Raw genomic sequence first — 23,469 nt, forward strand, 5'->3', positions numbered from 1 at the left:
GATCACCTCTCGAAATGCAACATTCAGCGCCATGGTTAATTATTTTTCTTGTTTCATCACTTTTGTTAACAGTCTCTCCGAGGATTAGTTGCTGGTGTCCACGATGTATCCAGTATTACTTTATCACGCATTTCGCAACAAGGTATTACAGACCAACCCGAATCCACTGGCTTTTGCAGTGGCTACTACAACGCTGCAAATAGTTACTGTTACATCTACAATGGCAGTGCCTGTTGTCAGACACAGAACACCAGCGGTCCGAAGTCTTCCAACGCCTATCGTTTCAGAACTAGGAAGCTCAGTGATCAGAAAACAGTTGGTTTTCGTTTTTTTCTCTTTTTTGCATTCATGATGCTTGGTACCAAACAGGGTAGCGTAGTGTTAAAATTATGGTCGATATCAATTAGAAGAGAGTTAAACAACGCGGGCTACAAAGCGATGAGCCTGCATAAGATGTTTATATCACAAAATCCGTGGGCTTCAGACGACTTTAATGCACAAAGAACGTTGAAAATGTGGTCTGCTGATAATAATTGTGTAGTAATTAACCTTGCAAATTTTTCGAAGCTAAATTCACTTTTACATACTTTATATTAGAAGAGATGGTGTAGACTGCTATTATCGGCGACATATGACACGATACCATGCAAATATTAATGATTATAGCAGAAAATTTCCATCTCCTTTCAGAAATGTTTCAGGAAAAAGTGTAATTTTTCGCTTTGTCGTTGTTTAACTCCATCCTCTATTGGTTGAAGGTATTAACACTTCGCTTACACTAAAATTGTTTCATAAATTTTACTAAATGATGTCGTTAAAGTACCGAAATCATCTTCATTCATTCACAAGGAAAGATAATGATTTATGACGGTTCTATTACATCGACATTGACTTCACAAAATGTATAAACAACACAAAAATCGCCGTACTGCTACGTTTCGAGAGTTAAATTATCGCTAAAAATATTTTCTTTTGCTATTACTTCGTACAATGCCAGTTTCATTCATTACACTCAAACAAACCGCAATTATTGGTCACGTAGTAGATAATACTCACTATAAGTTCATTTTTTACCTTGGTTATACAGCTAATCACTTCTCCCCATTTAAATCTGGCTCCAACGAGTTTCAACGCATGGTAGTTCAAGGACCTGCCACGAGAGGCCGACAAGAACGCGGCAGTGTCGTTGGCGCCTGCAGATTGGTTGTGACATCTAGCGGTCAAAGTTTGAAGCATTTGCATCCGTTAAGATAGGTGACAATAGTGTACAGAAGTGCTTTATTTAGACCACGTCGACACAAAAGCTTTTTATATCACTATTTCAGTTTTTTATATAAAGCTTCCAATGTACTGTAATTCTATATATTCAAATATAGCGGTAAAAAATAATTCGAGGGTGTAGCAAAACATTGACTGGTGCTCGGATATCCTTGGAGAGCTGTAAGCATTACTTTCTTTGGATGTTCCGGGAAAATTGATCCCAACGCAGCGCGATGTGTGGTTGTCTCAGAGAGTGCGAAACATGGCTGACAGTGGTTTGGTGCAGTTTGGATTTAGGGACTTCTCATTGATTTGTTGTGTGTTATAGCGCTTCTGTGATACCAGTGTTAATTAGACTGCAGACTTAAGGAGTTTTGTATGCATAATAAGACGGAACCGCAAATCGTAAGTCTCTACTTGACATTAATTTTGAGTATCTTGCGGCTGTGCATCCGGCTTTTCAAAATTCTCTGCGGTAGTTCATCAGATGTCTTTATGTTAAAATGTGTAACAAAAAATCTACGTTGGGAAAAACCTAACCACTGCACCAACTTTCGTCATATGCTAGAGTTCTGCTTGTATTTTGTTTGTAGGTACCGGTACCACAGCTCTGCATATTTGCGGCAAAGGCACGCCCATTTTTGGTAGCCTTTCTGTCAGGAAATGTCATTTACAAAATGCACTGTTACGACATACAAATTTTAACTACGCGGATCGTACTGGTACCTATTTTTATTAATGAAAGGAGTAGGAACAGTTTCTTTCTTGGAAGTAAATACAGTGTACGTCATTGAACAAGGCGAAATAAGGAAACCTGAACTCCATAGCAAGATTTAAACTTGTTTTCCGTCAGCTAATTGAATAGCTGTTTCTTTCTGTTGACAGTTACTTTTTAACCTGCATGGCAATTTTTGAAACGGGAGCAGTAGCTCTAACGAATTAGATAGTATAGTTTTTATAAAACTCATTTTGTTTCGCTTATTCCGACAGTTGCATTGTAGCTACGCGGTACTCAAGACCAGAGATAAAGATAATGAAGTAGAATATTCATCGTGTCTCTCTGGCTACGACATTGTTACAGAACCCTCAAGCTTCAATTGGAGTTCTCTACATTATGCCGAAAAATTGACTGTCGATGCGATTTTTTAAGTTGTTTGCAGTAAATGTGACTTAACTGTTTTATTTTCATTATTCATTTTGACATGTGGCAAAGTGATAACTTTGCCCAATATTAGGTTTAGTTTTTGTTTTTACTGCTTGTTCCGCTCTCGTTAACGTGCCGTAATGCAGTACGTAAAATAACATTGGGAACGAACACAAGTAGGTGTTATTTTTCTGCGATCTGTGCATGCGGTGTATGTCCAATTAATAACGAACACTCAAATGCTTGACTGGCACGGTAGTTGTCGAAAGTACGGACACGTTAGTTTTTCCGTCAACCGTTGTTCAAGTTTTAATGATGAAAGAGAGCCGGATAAATGTAACCTTGTAACCCTTCTCGAGATTAAATTGTCTAGGGAATACAGGCTAATCATAATACGCATAGGTTTTACTCATCTCTTCTGCAATGAATATTAGTTAAGACTACTTAAGTGTGTTGTAGCAAAGAAAAACGCACTTTCACTGAGACACCTCATTACTCAAATCAGCAGATCAGAATTTCTCCGTTATGGAATGGAGAATAATATGGTATATACAATGACAGGTCATATCTAAAGCAGAACCTATAGGCTGTCTTGTAACTAGCGTTGTAACACTTGTAGCGTGAAAGTCGAGAAATATTCATGTTCTAAAAACGTGCCTTATAATCAGGCACGTTACTGGTTAGAGGATACGCATTATAGCCAGGACAGAAAGGTAGCAGTATAAACTGTCTATGCATTAATGTATACCGCCAGCCAAATCGAGCAACGAACTAAATTTAGCCGCGCTGCGAGGAAGAGCCTTCTTTCTCACTGTTTCGGAAACGTTCGCAGCTCAGTAGTAGAATTGCTGAACAGATTTTTCGTTCTTTCTCATTTGGTTTTACGAGTACAATACGCTGTCTGCAGCGTGGCGACCCATCGGCGGTGTTCGGTTATCGACCAACACGGGGAACTGTGTCGTCTGTCCCTTGAAGATTGTTTCATCGACTGTGTGCTCCGACAGATGTAGTTTAACTATAGCCTACCCTCTTCTCCCACCACCGCCGTCGTCCTGCTACCGTCCCATCTCTTTCTAGTAAAATAAAACGTACATAACAGCACGCCGGAAAGCCGAACGGCCCCAGGACCTAACCTGTAAAAGCATGCAGGTTTCTAATCAGTATTCAGTTTTGTGTGTCCTTTGACTCGATTGACCGATTTGTTGCCAGTGAACATGAGAAAATCCTTGTCTCAGTCAATAATACGGTACGGTCACCGATTAATTCTGCAAGTGGTCTCGGCGGTGTTCTTAATAATGCTTGTTTGAAAATAGATGAATGAAAGAGATATGAAATGCTTAGTTTACAGAGACTGTGTATACTAGTAACGGGTTTTTCATTTCGATTTTGAAGGGACTTGAAAATGGTCTTGCTGCGACTTCATTGAAAAGTGGGACGTTTCCGTTCTGAATTATTGTAGACAAAAACCCCAGCCTTCGGTATCGCTATCCTCATTCCCATATCATGCAGATAATTATTGTAAATCTAAGGACGCAAAGCTATTTTTTTTAAAGAGTAACAATGGCCGCACTATAATTTCTTTAGATATACTGAATTCCGAAAACGCACTGCCTCGTATTATGTGGGAGATCTCTGGGGCTGCTGCACGATACTGCCATATTGTTGTACAATGAGTCATTTGGAAGTGATCACTATAGCACGTCCCGTGAAGTTGAATACTCCGCAAAACTGAATTGAAATACGCAATCGCAACATAGTTATATCATAGTCATAATGATATCTTCGTATTTTATAATGAATTATTCTATTTACAGTATATGTAAAGCCGTTAGCTTACAGCTGTTTTTTGAAGTCAAGGATACTAAAAGAATATAAAAATATGAAACCTAAATTACCGAAAAAACTGAACTTGATTTAATTTTAGTGAAGTCCCCCACCTGAGCGTTCCGCATTTAAGCAGTAAGTGAATGAAATTTTCTGTTTCATGTTTTGTGAAGTCTCAATGTCAGTTCATGTGCAGTGGGAAATCACATTGATAATCAGTGTGACTTATCAACTCACTTTGGATTGCTGATCTAGGGGCGATGTGAATATCTGTTTAAACTGAGGCGTAGAATTGTCTTAAGATTTGGTTTTTGTAATGGTTGCATCCAAATAAATTAACTTTGTTTGCTGAATGTTGGCAAAATTTATCGATGTACTGGTGTAATGGAAATGAACGTTGGTATAGTGTATTTACACTGAGGTAAATAAAGTTATGGGATAGCGATATGCACATATACAGATGGCTGCAGAATCGCGTACACAAGTTATGAAAGGGCAGAGCTATCATTTGTACTGGGGTGATTTATTTAAAAAGAGTTCTGCCGTGGTTATGGGCGCACGACAGGAATTAAAACTTTGAACACGCAATGGTAGTTAGCGATAGACGCATGAGAGATTCTTTTTCGGAAATCGTTGACGAATTCAATATCCAGAGATCCAGTGTCAAGCGTGTGCCGAGAATACCAAATTTCTGGCATTACATCTCACCACGGACAGTGCAGCGGCCTTTGTGTAGAGTCGTTAGTGCTAAAAGACAAGCAACACTTCCTGAAATAACCGCAGAAATCAATGTGGAACGTACGACGAACGTGTCTCTTAGGACAGTGCGGCGAAATTTGACATGAAATGGCTATGGCAGCAGACGACCGACGCGAGTGCCTTTGCTGACTGCACGACGTCGCTTGCAGCGCCTCTACTGGTCTCGTGACCACATCGGTTGGACCCTAAACGACCGGTAAACCGTGACCCGGTCAGATGAGTCCCAAATTCAGTTGGAAAAAGCTGGTGGTAGGGTTAGTGTGGCGCAGACCCCATGACACCGTGGACGCAGATTGTCTACATAGCACTGTGAAAGCTGATAGTGGCTCCATAATGGTGTAGGCTGTTTTTACATGTAATGGACTTTGTATTCCAGTCAAACCGAACCCATCTTTGACTAGAAATGGCTATGTTCGGCTGCTAGGAGACCACTTGCCATGGACTTTTTATGGATGACAATGCACCATGTCACTGGGCCACAGCTGTTCGCGATTGCTTGAAAATTCTGGATAATTCTAGCGAATGGTTTGCCCACCCAGATCGCCTACATGAATCCCATAGAAAGTTTATGGGACATAATCTAGGGGTAAGTTCGTAAACCGGTAATACTTCCGTAATTATGGACGGCTGTAGAGACAACAAGGCTCAATGTTTCTGCAGGGGGCTTCCAACGACTTGTTGAGTCCATATCACGTAGAGTTGCTGCACTTCGCCGGGAGAAAGGTGGTCGAACACACTTTGAGGTATCTCACGACTTTTGACACCTCGGTGTACTGTGTCAGAGAACCGCTCTTACCCTTTCAGTCGAAGCAGTGTATTATATATCGGAGTACCGGTACGTACATAATATAAAATACCGTATAATGTATCCAGCGTATCTGTATGTGCACCATCGTATGTTTCATAGAGATTTATGTCGCTTCATGTCAGCCTTTGCATCTTGCAGAGAATCTCAAGAGTTATTTAGAAAGGCTTCTTCTTTACTCTTGTACCGACGTTGAGCCACGTGGGACTTCATTATTCCCAATAATATTTTGTATGGAGTAGTAAGATCCGGGAATCGTTTCAGTCTTTTGAGTAAGACTGGAGACATTGCTAAACCAGTTTAATCTAGCAGCTTCGTAATTATTCATCAAGTAACCCACACATCTGAATAGCAAAACGTACTTCATCTCCTGTATCCACACGTGGTACACGATTACTATCCTTCTAGCTGACGTGTTAACCATGTTTGCAACCTGTAAAAACAAGAGTTTCTATTCACGTTATCCATTCAGGTATGATACATGATTCCCTAGCCTTCTAGCTGAGATACTAACGTTTGCAACATGTCCAAATAATAATTTCTGTTCACGTATACTGTAAAAGAGAGAAAGAAAGAAAGAGAGAGAGAGAGAGAGAGAGAGAGAGTCCGGGTCATATCGTGAGAAGGGCACTTCTCCAGCTCTTGCATGTAATTGTGGTTTTACTTTGATCAGCAAACATTCTTCCCGTCTGAACTGCGATGAGACATTCTTCGGAAAATAGCGCTTCCGCGAGGAAGCATGTGGAACTTGAGCTTCACGGCTCCATGTCGTCTGGTAATGCGTTCAGGAACATCAGTCTAAATCCATTCATTTTAAAAATAATTTTTTAATCTGCTCATATATTGTTAACCGCGGTACTTGAATATCAGCTGCTCTTTTATGAATGGATTTCTTTGGAGACTGCTAAACTGATTGAGCGACTATAGCACGCGTGACTTCGGCTTAAATTACTGAATAGGAAACTCGTCGCAATGTTGCGACAATACGTCATAATCTGGCTGATAATTAGAGGTGGTTTCATCAATGAAATTCACCGAGAAATCCTGCTTCCCCTTACAGGACGCATGTTCTCTCGTGGTTCCGTAATTTTGTTACGTCGACTACGCGGCCTGTCTTTGGCACTGCCGTAACGAAAGCACATTTCTCCTAATCAAGTTGGGTTGCTTTCCAAGGCGAGGCCTCCACAAAGCGAATAATAAAAGAACTCATTATCTTTGTCTTTGTTTGCCCTGTCGGTGGACGGAATTCAGGTTCTCAGCAGCGTAGCCCTGAACGCCGCTCACATTAGTCATGGATACACAAGTTAAACAATACGGTGCAGTACCGACAGCAGTGCTTTTCGTCAGCTTCAGGCAGGGATTCCAATAAAACAACTATTTTTCCCCAATCGTGCAAAGTCAAGGGAGTTACGGGGACAGGTTGATGAACAGACTTTACTCCATTCGACATTCGAACGTTTTCTTTTTCTTTTTTTTATATGTATATCCAGACGTTTTCGCAAATAATTGTTAATTCTGTCTAATTTTAGCTCACGAGAGTTGAAAACGCACTACGCTGGTTGCAATAAGGGCGCTGCGATATTAGACTACTGGCCATTAAAATTGCTACACCAAGAAGAAATGCAGATGATAAAAGGGTATTCATTGCACAAATATATTATGCTAGAACTGACATGTGATTACATTTTCACGCAATTTGGGTGCATAGATCCTGAGAAATCAGTACCCAGAATAACCACCTCTGGCCGTAATTATAGGCCTTGATACGCCTGGGCATTGGGTCAAACAGAGCTTGGATGGCGTGTACAGGTACAGCTGTCCATGCAGCTTCAACACGATACCACAGTTCATCAAGAGTAGTGACTGGCGTATTGTGACGAGCCAGTTGCTCGGCCACCATTAACCAGACGTTTTCAATTGGTGAGAGATCTGGAGAATGTGCTGGCCAGGGCAGCAGTCGAACATTTTCTCTATCCAGAAAGGCCCCCACAGGACCTGCAACATGCGGTCGTGCATTATCCTGCTGAAATGTAGGGTTTCACAGGGATCGAATGAAGGGCAGAGCCACGGGTCGTAACACATCTGAAATGTAACGTTCACTGTTCAAAGTGCCGTCAATGCGAACAAGAGGTGACCGAGACGTGTAACCATTGGCACCCCATACCATCACGCCGGGTGATACGCCAGTATGGCGATGACGAATACTCGCTTCCAATATGCGTTAACCGCGATGTCGCCAAACACGGATGCGACCATCATGATGATTTAAACCGTTACAGCCATGCGGATAAGATGCCTGTCATCTCGATTGCTAGTGATACGAGGCCGTTGTGATCCAGCAGAGCGTTCCGTATTACCCTCCGGATTCCATATTCTGCTAGCAGTCATTGGATCTCGACCAACGCGAGCAGCAATGTCGCGATACGATAAACCGCAATCGCGATAGGCTGAAATCCGACCTTTATCAAAGTCGGAAACGTGACGGTACGCATTTCTCCTCCTTACACGAGGCATCACAACAACGTTTCACTAGGCAACGCCGGTCAACTGCTGTTTGTGTATGAGAAATCGGTTGGAAACTTTCCTCATGTCAGCACATTGTAGGGGTCGTCACCGGCGGCAACCTTGTGAGAATGCTCTGAATAGCTTATCATTTGCATATCACAGCATCATCTTCCTGTCGGTTAAATTTCGCATCTGTAGCATGTCATCTTCGTGGTGTAGCAATTTTAATGGCCAGCAGTGTATAAAGGTTCGTAAAATTTTGAAACTCGATTTCTCGTAAACGCTTGAGAAGCGCACTGTGCAAGAGAAGCATTTGTTACATTTAAATTGTTATTGAAATCTTGCGGCAAATGAGAAAAATTGGGACCTGTTGGGTAGATGCATTCCTTGTCAGCAGTAAGTTTGCGTTAGGTCGTGCTCGGTTGAGTAGAACAGCAAGCACTGCCCGCGGCGCGCTGGTGTCCACGTTAGTCTTATTTCGGTAGTCAGTCTGAATCTGCCCGAAGTGTGATAAGTAAACCAGCTGATATCAGTTGTCGAGTTGAATACTGCTTAACCTCTCCGAAGAAATAAGTTGTCGTGAGCATTTATTCTTAAGCTATCGAACCGAGCAAGAAATGTCAACACTGAAACTCAATTAGGAGATGAGAATGAAGTCAAAAGAGTAGCTTCGCTTGAACTGCTTGTTCTGGAAAAGAGCGCACGTGTTATTTTTGGAGCTTTCGTCTTTCCTGTGATGTACAAACTCTTGATCCAGACGCCCACTTCGGAAAGCCAGCGAGCCGTGCCAAGACGAATGGATTCATTAATAAGTCTCAGCTTAGTCTCCGAAGCCTTGTCGAGTTTTCTCATCCTGGACGAATTCAGCCATGCAGCCTTTATCATTTGCGTTGTGAGTACTTCGGTAATCTAAACGCTTCAGTTCAGAATGTGCTTATTTTCTAACAGGGAGAGTTGTTTAAGTCGCTCCGTTGCCCTCCAAAATGTTTTAATTTGAAGGGAATGCAGACGTTTCTAGTTAGTTCGAGGCCCAAACATAGAACATTGTTCATTTGATACATCTGTAGTGCAATGAAAGATGTCGTGTTCCTTTACAAATGGCGTAACTCGAGTTTGTAGTAAAGGCTATTTGATCCTCTCAGATTTGAACACTCCTCCTCCTCCTCCTTCTCCTTCTTCCTTCTTCTCCTCCTCGTTCTCCGCCTTCTTTAGTATTAAAATCCGAAACAGCTTCATCCAGTTTCACCAGCTTGTTCCGGCGTATGCATGAGATGTTCTTCCATATAGTGTGCTTCTATGCAATTTTAACTATCGTTATTGCTAGAACATCTTTCCTTGTACAACCATGTCTAATATATTTCAATCTGTTACTCATTAGACAAGCATCTTAGAGGTTTTGCGTAAGCTCTTCATTTTTCCTTGTTACCACATATAAATTCATGTGGTTCTCTTTCGCTGCTTTCCATTTGAGAGTTTTGTGGATCTTACAGTATACCTTTAGGAAGGTTTTTAATCCTATATCTTTGCCATCTTAAGCTGTTGGAGACGACAGCTGCTCCACAGTCGTCGATCTTAGACTGAATGGTATCATTGTACGTGAAAGCTGTTACTTTACTTATTGTGCTAACCATAGGACACTTCACCAGACCCTTTGCTGAATGAAGATTATCTAATATTTCGCTGACACCAGAAGCTAAAACTTACAGTGCAGATTAAAACAACTGAGTTACATATGTGTCGGCGCAAAACTTTTGGCAATGAAATTCAACAGAAGCTCCTCTGTAGACCTTGCTGAACTACTTTCCTGTATAAAACTTTCTCTTAGCAGTTAAATTTACACTGCAAAGAATTTTTTTGCACACTAAAAGCGTGGGTAACAATGTTACATGAGCTGTCCCATCGCATTTCACGGCTCAGTTAAATGTTGGGATTGGCAGCAAGACTTTATTACCGCGCATCATCCGCTGCAGAATGGAAGAATCATTGCCAAAGGCCGCGAATTACCGCCCTCTGTACGTTATGGCACTAAGGTTTTTTCGTGTAGTCACATTAATACTTCGCATCGCGACACTTAGTTATACTAATGTCAAACCATCGTAGTACTGAAAAATATCAGAGATGGTCACTGGGGAAACTATATTTGAACCACTGCGTCAATAGTTAGCAACGATTGTGGTGTCACCGCCAGACACCACACTTGCTAGGTGGTAGCTTAAATCGGCCGCGGTCCATTAGTACATGTCGGACCCGCGTGTCGCCACTGTCAGGATCGCAGACCGAGCGCCACCACAAGGCAGGTCTCGAGAGACGTACTGGCACTCGCCCCAGTTGTACGACGACGTTGCTAGCGACTACACTGACGAAGCCTTTCTCTCATTTGCCGAGAGACAGTTAGACTAGCCTTCAGCTAAGTTAATGGCTACGACCTAGCAAGGCGCCACTAACCATTTGTAACGTTGCATGTATCTCAAGATAGTCTTACTTGTATCATCCAGAATGCTGTATACCAAAGGACAATATAAAAGTTAAGTGTTCTAGTAGCTACGTTCTTTTCTTTATCACATTCATTACGAATCCTGTTCCAGACTTTCGGCTACTTCACTGTGGACTGGCTGCCTTAACAGTCCACAACAACGATAATCACTAGAAAACTGCGACGGTCATTGATGGCTTGTTGCGCGTTGTGATGTCTCCGATGCCTCATGCAAACCAAATGCACACACAACAAAGGCCGCCGGTCCATCTAACGCTTCCGTCCCCAACCCCCACCACCCACATTAGGTCATCAGGTTTAAAGAAACCTATCACAGGGATGATTGCTATTACAATCCTGCAAGTTTATGTTCCGAGAAGTTGAGCAACATGCTACTTCCTCCCACATACGTGTCGCGTAACGATCACGACAGGAAAGTACACTGACGGAAAAAATCGCAACTTCAAAAAATAGTTCATGCAGAGTAATGGAATTTCAGGAATACATTTGTCTGAGTAATATATTTAAGTGATTAACGTTGCAGGTTCACAGGTTAATTTGAGCGCGAGATAAACTAATGTAAGTGTGAAACGCTGGTACTTTAATAACCGTTGTAACCGCCAGAGTGCTGAATGGAAGCATACGAACGTACATGCATTGTGTTTTACAGATGCCGGATGTCACTTGGTGGGTTTTCCATGTCTGTCGCACGTGGTCGGTCAGTACAGGGGCGGTTAGTGCTGATTGTGGATGCCGCTAAAGTTGTCGTTCGATAAGGTTCCATAAGTGCTCGAGTGAAGACAGATCTAGTGATCGACCAGGTCATCAACCATCTATAGAGCGTGGTAAGTTACAACAGCGTTATGTGAGCGAGCGTTATCGTGTTGGAAAACACCCCCAGGAATGCTGCTCATGAATGGCAGCACAACAGATAGAATCAACAGACTGATATGCACATCGACAATCAGGATGCATGGGATTACCAGGAGAATCGTCCAGCTGCCATACGAAGTCGCACCCCAGGTCATAACTCCAGGTGTAGGTGCAGTATGTTTACCACATAAACAGATTGGTTGGAGGCCCTCAACTGGCCTCCTCCTAACCAACACATGGCCATCACTGGCACCGTAGCAACTCGTGGTCTAGTGGCTAGCGTTGCTGCCCCTGGATCATGGTGTCCCGGGCCACGCCATTCGCCGGACAATCATATTCGAGAATGCTGGACGTACCCTTATACAGAGTGAAAAGTATTTAAACCGACAAACACTGGGACGTTGTGGGGGACATCAAAACAAATATTTTCCCCTTATGTCATTTTTTTTCCTATGAGGAGTATTTAAACCAGTAAAGGAAGATTTCTCTGGCGGCAAATCAATTAAACCAACAAATACTTTTCCATTTTTTTATGACCAAGAAACAACAGATTAACACAACCCAGTTTCAATTACAGTAGATTTTCTAAAATGCCTCCATTGGCACGTAAACAAAGGTTACACCGTCCGATCATGTTCTGTCTGACACGGGCAAAAAACCCCAGGAGTATCGCGAATTGTTCCTGCTGCTGCTACTATCCGGGCAACCAGGCCCTCTTCTGATGCAACAGGAGTTGCAGAAACAAGGTTGCGCATCTCTCCCCACACAAAAAAGTTCGGAGGGGACATATCTGGGGATCGTGCAGGCCATGGTACAGGCCTACCTCTGCCAATCCACGTTTTTGGGAACCGTCGGTCGAGGAATCGACGCACACGACGGCTGAAATGTGTCGGCGCCCCGTCATGTTGGAACCACATGCGTTGTCTTGTAGGGAGCGGGACGTCTTACAGAAATTCTGGCAATGCTCTAGCGAGAAAATTGTAACAGTGCCTGCCATTTAATGGCCTAGGTAGCAGATACGGCCCAATTAAACAGTCCCCAGCAACACCGACCCACGTATTAACGAAGAACCGCACTTGATGAGCGCTGATAACTGTGGCATGTGGGTTATCCCCACTCCAAACATGCGAATTGTGGATGTTGAAGACTCCATCACGCCCGAACGTTGCTTCATCGGTAAACAACACAGAGGATGGAAATGTAGGATGCATTTCACACTGTTCCAGGTTGTTGTTGTGGTCTTCAGTCCTGAGACTGGTTTGATGCAGCTCTCCATGCTACTCTATCCTGTGCAAGCTTCTTCATCTCCCAGTACCTACTGCAACCTACATCCTTCTGAATCTGCTTAGTGTATTCATCTCTTGGTCTCCCTCTACGATTTTTACCCTCCACGCTGCCCTCCAATGCTAAATTTGTGATCCCTTGATGCCTCAAAACATGTCCTACCAACCGATCCCTTCTTCTAGTCAAGTTGCGCCACAAACTTCTCTTCTCCCCAATCCTATTCAACACCTCCTCATTAGTTATGTGATCTACCCATCTAATCTTCAGCATTCTTCTGTAGCACCACATTTCGAAAGCTTCTATTCTCTTCTTGTCCAAACTAGTTATCGTCCATGTTTCACTTCCATACGTGGCTACACTCCATACAAATACTTTCAGAAACGACTTCCTGACACTTAAGTCTATACTCGACGTTAACAAATTTCTCTTCTTCAGAAACGATTTCCTTGCCATTGCCAGTCTACATTTTATATCCTCTCTACTTCGACCATCATCAGTTATTTTACTCCCTAAATAGCAAAACTCCTTTACTACTTTAAGTGTCTCATTTCCTAATCTAATTCCCTCAGCATCACGCGATTTAATTTGACTACATTCCATTATCCTCGTTTTGCTTTTGTTGAAGTTCATCTTATATCCTCCTTTCAAGACACTGTCCATTCCGTTCAACTGCTCTTCCAAGTCATTTGCTGTCTCTGACAGAATTACAATGTCATCGGCGAACCTCAAAGTTTTTACTTCTTCTCCATGAATTTTAATACCTACTCCGAATTTTTCTTTTGCTTCCTTTACTGCTTGCTCAATATACAGATTGAATAACATCGGGGAGAGGCTAGAACCCTATCTCACTCCTTTCCCAACCATGCTTCCCTTTCATGCCCCTCGACTCTTATAACTGCCATCTGGTTTCTGTACAAATTGTAAATAGCCTTTCGCTCCCTGTTCCAGGTACCACTGCGAAAACTGTGCTCTGGGTGGATAATCAACTGGTTCCAGGTTGTGGGCACGCTGTAAGTGAAGTGGACGTAACAACTGCTCTCGAAGGACTGTTCTTACATTCGTCTGATTCGCCCCCATGTTACGTGCAATTTCACGAATGCTGATTGAAGACTCCCGCTCCACATGTTGCAAGGCAGCTTCCTCAAATTGCAGCGTTCTTACCGTGCGACGGCTTCTCTGTCCAGGTAATCTGCTAAATGACGCAGTCACACGCATACGTTGGTACACAGCACCAATGGTCGTATGATGCGGGATACTGCGATTAGGATATTGTTGATAAACCCGCTGTGCAGCTCGTCCGTTGTGGTGCGCTACGTAGTAAGTACCAACCATATCAGTGTACTCACTCCAGGTGTATCGCTCCACTAGTAAACAGAGACAATGCACTACTACACTGGTGGACAGCAGTTGTCCACAACTGAAGATCGTAATACGACCTCTAACAACTGAAGAGCGTAATACGGCCTCCAGCGGTTTAAATAATCCTCATAGGAAATAATGACATTAGGGAAAAATATTTTTGATGTCCCCTACAACCTCCCAGAGTTTGTCGGTTTAAATACTTTCCACCCTGTATGGCGAGAGGTGAGAATGCGTAGTGCAATCAGTACCGTTGTCTAACATGATCGTTTTGTTGGTCCATTTGTTACGGTGTCGGGAGACATAATGTTACATGGGGGTACTGACCTCCAAATGTTTGAACGAGGTACACTCGGCGGACAATGTTATTGTGACACTGTACTCGTTCCCCACGTGCCTCTTTTCAAGGGTGCATTGGGCTCTTTCATTTTTATAGATGACAAATGCGCGTCCGGATCGAACTGTGCAAGCGGAGTAGTTCTTGCAGTGAGAGGATGTATGGCGAGTGGGATGGCCTGCCCGTTCCTCCGACTTAAATCCCATCAACCACGTATGGGATGTGTTGGGGAGATGTCCTGCTGCACGTCCACATGCATCATCACCCATCCAGCAGTTGTCAACCGTGCGTGATGGAGGAGTGGAATGCCCTAGCGCAAGAACTCCTTACCAACCTTGTGGCCAGCCGTGGTGATCACGCACGCAATTCAGAACCATGTCCCACTGTTGGTAATGTCCAGGGGACTATAACGAATGGTTGTGACTTCAATGTAATTATTGTCTTTGAATAAAAGTGTCATTTCTGTTCGTCTAGTTGCTTATTTTTATGTTACCTTCTGTACTATACTGTAGCAGTTCTATGTATGGCCCAAGTTTCATCGAGCTATGTTATTCAGCAGTGACACATCATGCGAAAGTTACTTTCATCCATGAGTTTCGCACATCAGTGTAGTTGACCTACTAGTCTATAGCGGAGCGTACGACGCATCACAAATCACTGGTGATATATTCATTAGAGGTGACAAAAAAGTTTCCGGTTGAGGACGTTGCTGCAGCGCAACGTAGCGCGACTCGGATGCGGCTTTGTAAGCACTGACATGTAGGTAAGCGATTAGTGTGCCAGTCGGGTCTTTCCGAAGTGCGTGGGGGAAATGCAGAAACGTCAACTATGGCGACGTTATTACCAAATGCGTCCAAACAGGACCAACATTCTGTTGTTATTTTCTTGGCTGGCGAAAAACAAACACCGATAGACATTCATCGGGTAATGAAGAATGTACGTGGGGCAGCCTGGCTGCCAAAAACCACCGTTGTGGAATGTTGTGCCAAGTTCCGTGTTGTTCGCGATTCGATACAAGACGCTTTCATATCGCGAATTTCGTAAAGCAGAAGTTACGCGATCTCAAGCGGGATACACTCTAAAAAAGGAAGTTAGGAAGACTGGGTTTAACGTCCCGCCGACGTCGAGGTCATCAGAGACGGAGCACAAGCTTGTATTGTGTCAACTATTGGGAAGGAAATAGATTGTGCCCTTTCAATGGAACCATCCCCGCATTTGCCTGGAGCGATTTAGTGAAATCACGGAGAACCTAAATCTGAATGGTTGGATGCTGGTTTGTACCGTCGTCCTCCAGAATGAGCGTACAGTATGCTAACCACTGCGGAGACAGTCCCGATATCTTCCCATGCATTATCATGCCGTCGTTCCCTAAAAAAAAAAAATAAAAGGCCTAGGAGGGTCGAAGATTCCTGTCGGACGAAGAGGACACGATGTTTTACCAAATGGGTATCCTCAAACATGTGCAGATGATTGCCTTAATGCTCACGACTAATATGCCTGATTGGCGTGCCGATTCTGGACTGGACTGTACGGTCTTCGAAAGGAACTTTTCGGTCGTTCCTTAATATATCAATTTTAACTTGCTCCACAGTAGGGACAGTGTCTGTGATCTACTACGATATTACAGGAAATTACCAAAATGTAGATCTGTAAGGAAATACTCGTACAAGACACGTATTATAGATCATTATTACTGTATTTTGATACACAGCATTTTCGGAAGGACGGTGAACGGAGTTTAGAACTGTCAGTTGCTATTCTCGTAGCGAAGTTACTCGATGCTCTGACTAGTCTTTGCATCCGTGATTTCTGATTTCTTCAGTAACAGACTGTTATGCCTAGTCATCATATACAATTTGTCTCCTCTGCAATAACAATATCTGCTCAATGACTTTCCCACGTATGCACTTCGATACACGATGTACGTCACTCAGAATCTTGCCTCTGCTCTTGGATTTTTTAAGTTGCTGTCATACACACATTCCCCATGTACTGGCTCAGAAGAGTTTAAAGCTTAAACCTCCTCAGAACGGCGTGGTCATTAAAGAACACACAGACTTGTGAGAGAAAATTTTTCGTTGCCTTATCAAGCGTAACCATCTTGTCAGTCTCGTGAAGTTGTTTTGGAAGACTTCGGAAAATCTAAATCTGGACGGCCGTACGGAGTCTGTTGTTGTAACCACGTAACCTGCTTCATGATAACGCACGTTCTCATATCGCAACTGTCGCAAAGCAGACATTACGCATACTCCTGTTAGAGACACTAGAGTTCCTAACCTGCGTTTTGCTAGAAGTAATAAACACAGTAAATCTTACATAAACCCGAAGGTGGGTTTGAACACATTTGGTTTACTAGGCATGGTCCTATTCGAGTGGTATGTCTTCGGCTTCCCGTGACTTCTGAAATGACTCACCCAGCTAGTCAAAGGGGGAACTAAAGCAACGTGGGCTCTGAACCATGGCGCTGCTCGGTATTTTATCACATGAATAAACGTTGTCAGATGCGAAAGAAGTGATACAACTTGAAATTCAGCCTTGTCGTGCTCTCTCTCTCTCTCTCTCTCTCTCTCTGTCTGTGTCAAAAACTAGATGATTTTTCACTTGGGCCTCGACTCTGTGCATCTAGGTGTGACGAGATCCACGTCTGTTGAAAGCTTTTCAGCTGCTCTGCAACGATTATCTGGCAAAATAGGTAACTTTAACCCAGATATTCCCATAATGCACAGACGTTCCACGTACCAGTTGAAGAGCTCCAAGATCTCTGGAACACCCGTACGTATTGCGAATCCTACCACCTTCTGACACGGACTGAAGTGAAATGGAAACCAGTCATCAGAAGGGATAGTTGGTGAGGACGGATGATTGGGACCACAACGCGTTATACACTGAAGCGCCGAAGAAACTGGTGTAGGCATGCGCATTTAAATACAGATATATGTATACAGGCAGAATAAGACACTGCGATCGGCAACGGCTGTATAAGACAAGAAGTGACTGCGCAGTTGTTGATCGGTTATAGCTATTACAATGGCAGTTATCAAGATGTGAGGGAGTCTGAACGTGGTGTTATAGTCGGCGCACGAGCGACGGGACACAGTATTTACGAGGAAGCGATGAAGGGGGTGGATTTTCACGTACGACCATTTTACGAGTCCACCGTGAATATCAGGAATCCGGTAAAACATCAAACATCCGACATCACTGCGGTCGGAAAAAGATCCTGCAAGAATTGGACCGACGACGACTGAAGAGAATCGTTCAAACTGACAGAAGTGCAACCCTTCTGCCCTTCCTCAAATTGCTGCATGTTTCAGTGCTGGGCAATCAACGAGTGTCAGCGTTGCGAACCATTCAACGAAACATCATCGACATGGGCTGTCGGAGCCGAAGGTCCACTCGTGTACTCTTGATGGCTGCACTACACACAGCTTTACACCACGCCTTGGGCCGTCAAAACCGACATTGGACTGTTGATGACTGGAAACATGTTGCCTGGTCGGACGAACCTCGTTTAAAATTGTATCGAGCAGATGGACGTGTACGGGTATGGAGACATCATGAACCCATGGACCCTGCATGTCAGCAGGGGACTGTTCAAGCTGGTGGAGGCTCTGTAATGGTGTGGATTGTGTGCAGTTGTAGTGATATGGGACCTCCACTAAGCCTAGACACGACTCTGATAGGTGACACGTACGTAAGCGTCCTGTCTGATCACTTGCATCCATTAATGTCCATTGCGGATTCCAACGGATATGGGCAATTCCAGCAGGGCAATGCGACACCCCACATGTCTAGAATTGCTACAAAGTGGCTCCAGGAAAACTCTTCTGAGTTTAAACACTTCCGCTGACCACCAAACTCCCCAGACATGAACATTAATGGGAATGCCTTGCAACGTGCTGTTCAGAAGGGAACTCCACCCCCCACGTAATCTTACGGATTTATGGACAGCCCTGCAGGATTCATGGTGTCAGTTCCCTCCAGCACTACATCAGACATTAGTCAAGTCCATGTCACGTCGTGTTGCGGCACTTCTGCGTGCTCGTGGGGGCCCTACGCGATATTAGGCAGATGTACCAGCTTCTTTGGCTCTTTAGTGTATAATGAAGATATTACACAAATCAGGTTTGCTTTTTTTTTAATACGCGTTATAACGATCGTGAGCGTAAGTTATCGTTGAGATTGAACATAGTGAGTTGATGTCTGTCGAGAATGCCTTTAAGACGACGAACACACCATTATCAGGAGCTCACCAGGTTTGAAGGAGATCGGGCAGTAGTGACACCTGATGCGGCATGTACCTTCCGCGAAAGTGAAGAAACACTTAGAAAGAGTGTAGCCACTGTACATGGTTGCTTGCAGTGGTGGTCACGGTCGTAAGAAGACGGGGCCCCGGACGGTCACTTGACGCTACCGAGAGGATCGTGTTTGGCGTATGGCTGTGGCGCATCGTACTGCGTCTGCAGCAGCAATTAGATCAGCAGTTGGCACCACGATGACATGACGAACTGTTACAAATAGGTTACTTCAAGGACAGCTCTGAACCAGACGCCCTGTAGCATCCATTTCCACTGACCCCAAACCACCACCGTTTGTGGCTTCAGTGGTGTCAGGTGAGACTGTAGTGTCGGCAGACTTTCCAACACTACGCACACTAATTGAAAGAGGCGGCCAAGATGCACGCGCTAACTCACGAAGGATGGAGTGAGGTCTGAAACAGGAGACTTAATGAATGTGATAAAGAAAATACGTATCTTTGGAATATGCTTAACTTTTAATACATCCTTGTATACATCGTTCTTGATGAGACATCTGGAGATTGTGGCGATACAAGTGACTCTTTATATACAAGCTATTTAAGGCTAATGGCGCCTTGCTAAGTCGTAGCCATTAACTTAGCTGAAGGCTATTCTAACTGTCTCTCGGCAAATGAGAGAATTGGCTTCGTCCGTATAGTCGCTAGCAACGTCGTCGTACAACTGGGGCGAGTTCTCGTACGTCTCTCGAGACCTGCCGTGTGGTGGCGCTCGGTCTGCGATCACACAGTGGCGACACGCGGGTCCGACATGTACTAATGGACCGCGGCCGATTTAAGCTACCACCTAGCAAGTGTGGTGTCTGGCAGTGACACCACAGAGACCTCACTGGAGGGCGGAATGGACGTCTGTTGTGTTTTCTGATGAAAACTGGTTCTGCTTCGGTACCAGTGATGGCCATGTTTTGGTTGGGAGACCAGGCGAGCACCTGCAACCAGCCTGTCTGCAGCCTATATACAGTGAATCTCCTGTTGGAGTTACGGTCTGGCGTGCGATTTCGTGTGACAGGAGGAGCCCTCTCGTGATTATTCCGCGCAGCCCGACCGTAAATTTGTCATCAGTGTGGTGATACGATCTGTTGAGGCCATTCGTGAACAGCATTCCAGGTGGCGTTTTCCAACAGGATTACACCCAACCACATACCGCCACTGTAACCCAACATGCTCTACATATTGTCGACATGTTGTCTCAGGGTGTACGGTCATCAGATCTGTCTCCAATCGAGCACATGTGGACCACCATCGGCCGACAACTCCAGCGTCATCCACAACCAGCATTGACCGCCCTGTGTAAGACACATTCCTTTTTCTCCACGACAGCTGTGTTTATATTTTAGATGGACTAGATTTTAATCTTTCAAATAATGTCTTGTAACTAATCTGACATGGAGAATGAAAGGAAGATTTGGGGTCTACGTCCCGCTGACGGCGGATTATTAGAGACGGACTGACAGCGGAGTTCACAGAAAAATTGCTTGAGCAAAGAGAACGTTTAGCGCAGTATCGCTCCTGCCTTAGTGTCTAAAAGGCGAAGGGGTGGGAAAGGGCGATGGATACGTGCTGAAGAGCAGAGATAACTTAACAGAGCCTGAAAATAGTTCAGTATCCGCGGGCTGCTTATGCGATTTTATACTCACCTAGCCGGAAGCCAAAACTTCGTTACTTCATTCACTTTCGGTTACTCCATCAGTTAGACGGTCAAAATGTAGTGAATAATAAAGAATTCAAATGTGAATCATCAACTTCTCCAGGCGTATTTTATTACGAAATAAATCTCGTGTGAACAGCCTGGTATGTGTGTGCATAGGACACAATATTTCGGCAATCGACCAGGTTGCCATCATCAGGTGCGCTGATGATGGCAACGTGGTCGATTGCCGAAATATTGTGTCCTATGCACACTCATACCAGGCTGTTCACACGAGATTTATTTCGTCAAGAATTCAAATGTTTATTAATAGTTAGATATATATGTTAAATAGCGAGAGAAGTTTCGCAGCTTTTTTCTCGTATACGATACCAAAATACTGTTCCTCGCGGTTTTTCATTGTTAACTGTATATTATTAGTATTACTATTAGTTTTTTTAAAAAAAGATGATGTGCAGTGTGTTAGATTTCCGGTCCCTAGTGTTACAGATACTCATGTATCTGCTGTAACCTTCAATTCACAGTGTATCCAGTCTGGGGCATTCGTTGTCAAAGGATGGTTTGCACTTGTAACGCACAGCTCATGTTTAAAGACGTGGTGGTTATTGTCGCTCCGCTAATAAAAATGAAGTAATGTGTTTAATGACGGAAATTGGAATCAGTATATCTTCATATAACGCAGTAAGGGTTTTCAGACAGTAAGTTGTCTGTTACTTTTACGTTGGTCTGGCGTTTTAGAAAGTTTGATGTATGACTGAATCACAAAATTTTACCGTTGGCCTACTGATATTTACTTGCATGTCATTATACAAACGCATTATTTTTCCTTCTTATTGTTTGTCGAACGTCCGAACGTAATTTAAAATTTAAGTATACGGTCAGCATTATTACGAGTAATATGTGGGTGAGGGAGTAGTATCTTGCTCAATTGATACAGCAAGGAATTTTAAGCTGATATTTTGAAGTGATCAGCGTCCTTCCCGTAGCGTCTTATTGGGGTAGTGAGCATTCTTGTCACGCTCCAGCGCCATCTAAACAAAGCCATCATGAATTTGAATCCAGCCCTCCCAACGTCTCTCGCTCGCTCTCAGGAAGACCAACGGAGAAGCGATGATTCGTGCAGGGATTGGCAGTTCGTATTGAAAATAAATAAATGTTGACGTATCATGATTAGGAGAAGACAACCACTTACGTTCGATTATAGTGGTAAAGGTAAATCGCTGGAAATAGTAACAGCCATAGAAACGTGGGGCAGACCATTCCAAGCGATCTTAGTGAAACGACCACATAAAAGTAGTTGTAGTAAAAGCTGATACCTGGCTGAGATTTACGGGGAGTGTTTTGAGAAATTATTTGTCCACAAAAAGAGTAACTAACAAAAAAACATCTTCGACCGAATCTTGAATGTTGCTTCTTGTAATGAGACCCTTACCACATCAGTTTCAAGGTAGGGAAGTTCCAACAAAGAGTGGCGCGTTTCGCCACAGGATCGCATGAAACTAAACTCTTCCCGAACAGGCCATGGAGGTCCAAAGGTACCGACCGGCCGCCGTGTCATTCTCAGCCCACAGGCGTCACTGGATGCGGATATGGAAGCGCATGTGGTCAGCACACCGCTCTCCCGGCCGTATGTCAGTTTCCGAGACAGGAGCCGCTACTTCTCAATCAAGTAGCTCCTCGGTTTGTCTCTCAAGGGCTGAGTGCATCCCGCTTGCCAACAGCGCTCAGCAGACCGGATGGTCACCCATCTAAGTGCTAACCCAGCCCGACAGTGCTTAACTTCGGTGATCTGACGGGAACCGGTGTTACCACTGCGGCAAGGCCGTTGGTCACGGGATCGTATAGTAGGCGAAAATAGTTGTGAAGATACACTACTCTACAGACTGCAGTGGCAGACATTACAAGAGTGGCGTTGTAAATCAGAGAGATTTACTGTTGAAGTTCCAAGCGCGAATGATCCAATAAGAGTCTAAACAAATATTGTATTCTCCCAGACACATCTCACGAAATGATCTCGACGACAAAATTTTGTGGAATCGGAATTAATACGGAGACTTCAAATTCGTTTACACGGCCCACAAAAATTGCCTCTTTCCACCAACTATATTGCTTGACAACACAATATTACAGCCACATATACGGCAACATTGCCAGCGAGTGCTGCCCCGCAATATCTGCAGCAGTACATTTCCGGGCCAGAACGATACAGACTGATACCGGAAGACAGTGCGGCTCTCCAGCATTTGCATTCCACAAGAAAACAAGTTAGGTAGAGAAAGGGATATCAGTCTTTAGGGATGGATAAGCGAACTGCTTCCAAAACTTTTAACTCGTGAACCGATGCTTCTTTTCCAGAGTGTTGAAACATAGATCTGAATATATCGTAAAAGCAAATGGTCCGTGGATTGGTAAGACAAATGCCAGTAGGAATGACTGTAAACTAGTTTGCAATCAGAGTGTCGATCATCTTCCACTTTTTGGTTATTGATGATTCATACTGATGTTTGATATAGTTACTCAAAGTGCACTTCTCGCCCATGTGTCTCTTGGTATCAATCATTTGCAGCGCTCTTGAGGAAAAATTTAAGGAGTACGTTAAAGTACTTTAAAAAATAATAGTTAAATGTCGTTTTAATTGTGATCGTATGAATGCGTGGTGTCTTTTCTGTCGGACATAAGAGATGCGACAATAAAGTAATGAGACTGATGTGAAAAAAATGTTGCTTACCGTTTTAGTCAACTTTAGTGTTGAAACTTCCTGGCAGATTAAAACTGTGTGCCGGACCGAGACTCGAACTCGGGACCTTTGCCTTTCGCGGGCAAGTGCTCTACCAACTGAGCTACCCAAGCACGACTCACGCCCCGTCCTCACAGCTTTACTTC

General features: G+C 43.7%; 1 protein-coding gene and 1 pseudogene across 3 annotated transcripts in view; one reads left to right on the forward strand and one right to left on the reverse strand.

Moving 5' to 3' along the window:
* The first annotated feature begins 1,494 nt into the window (after nucleotides 1-1,494).
* The window catches only part of LOC126202966 (putative fatty acyl-CoA reductase CG5065), a 534,251-nt gene continuing 512,276 nt past the window's right edge, over nucleotides 1,495-23,469 (forward strand). For 2 of the 3 annotated variants that reach the window (XM_049937103.1, XM_049937107.1), the window contains exon 1: nucleotides 1,496-1,665. The gene's annotated coding sequence lies outside the window, so the exon portion shown is untranslated. Of the gene's footprint in view, nucleotides 1,666-23,469 lie in introns of all 3 variants that reach the window. The other variant, XM_049937106.1, reaches the window with a different exon arrangement.
* LOC126204480 (5S ribosomal RNA) lies at nucleotides 22,299-22,416 on the reverse strand (annotated as a pseudogene).

This window comes from Schistocerca nitens, chromosome 9 (assembly GCF_023898315.1).
Source record: "Schistocerca nitens isolate TAMUIC-IGC-003100 chromosome 9, iqSchNite1.1, whole genome shotgun sequence".
Lineage (NCBI taxonomy): Eukaryota > Metazoa > Arthropoda > Insecta > Orthoptera > Acrididae > Schistocerca > Schistocerca nitens.